Source organism: Oncorhynchus nerka, linkage group LG12 (assembly GCF_034236695.1).
Source record: "Oncorhynchus nerka isolate Pitt River linkage group LG12, Oner_Uvic_2.0, whole genome shotgun sequence".
NCBI lineage: Eukaryota > Metazoa > Chordata > Actinopteri > Salmoniformes > Salmonidae > Oncorhynchus > Oncorhynchus nerka.
In genome coordinates, this window is record NC_088407.1 from 13,306,009 (window position 1) to 13,306,747 (window position 739).

Sequence of the window (739 nt, forward strand, 5' to 3'; positions counted from 1 at the left end):
AAAGGAGGGACAAACTCCATATTAATGCACATGATTTTGGAACGAGATGTTTGATGAGCAGGTGTCCACATACTTCTGGTCATGTAGTGTATAAGCGAGGGAGTCAGTCAGCCAGCCAGTAAGCCACCCAGCCAGCCAGTCGGTAAGTTAGGCACTCAGCCAGTCAGTCAGTCAGTCAGCCAGCCAGCCAGTAAGCCACCCAGCCAGCCAGTCGGTAAGTTAGGCACTCAGCCAGTCAGTCAGTAAGTCAGCCAGCCAGTCAGTCAGTAAGTCAGCCAGCCAGACAGTCAGTCAGTAAGCCAGTCATATAAATTGATGAGCTTGTTGCTTGTTATGCTGTTTCACCGAGGCAGTGATTTCAGCAGCCTCCGTCACAACTGCGTCAGCGGCTGTGAACTCAGCAGGAGGGTGGGGGTGCTTGGGAGAGGAGGGAGGAGGGGGCGATAGGGAGAGAAAGGAGGGAGAGTGGTGGTTCATCCTCAGAGATGCTCATAGCGCAAAGAGTAACAACACGAGCAGGGTGAGACTCGCGCTGGGAAGAGAACAGACAATAGCCTGCCAACCGTTGCCTCGCTGAAAAGAACAGCTGCGTTTGAATTATTAAACCGAAACAAACAGATTAAATCATTTAAGTCACATCATCAAAAAATCTGTCGCTATTCGCTGTCAAGGAGATATACCTAGAGGACGGATTGGTGGGTAGCACAGGTTTATAGAGTGTGAAGCGAAGCGCGGACCG

General features: G+C 50.9%; 1 protein-coding gene across 1 annotated transcript in view; it reads left to right on the top strand.

Moving 5' to 3' along the window:
* The first annotated feature begins 499 nt into the window (after positions 1-499).
* Positions 500-739, top strand: part of LOC115121981 (synaptotagmin-4-like) — a 7,860-nt gene continuing 7,620 nt past the window's right edge. The window contains exon 1 of the mRNA XM_065025059.1: positions 500-739. This exon is cut by the window's right edge and continues 73 nt beyond it. The gene's annotated coding sequence lies outside the window, so the exon portion shown is untranslated.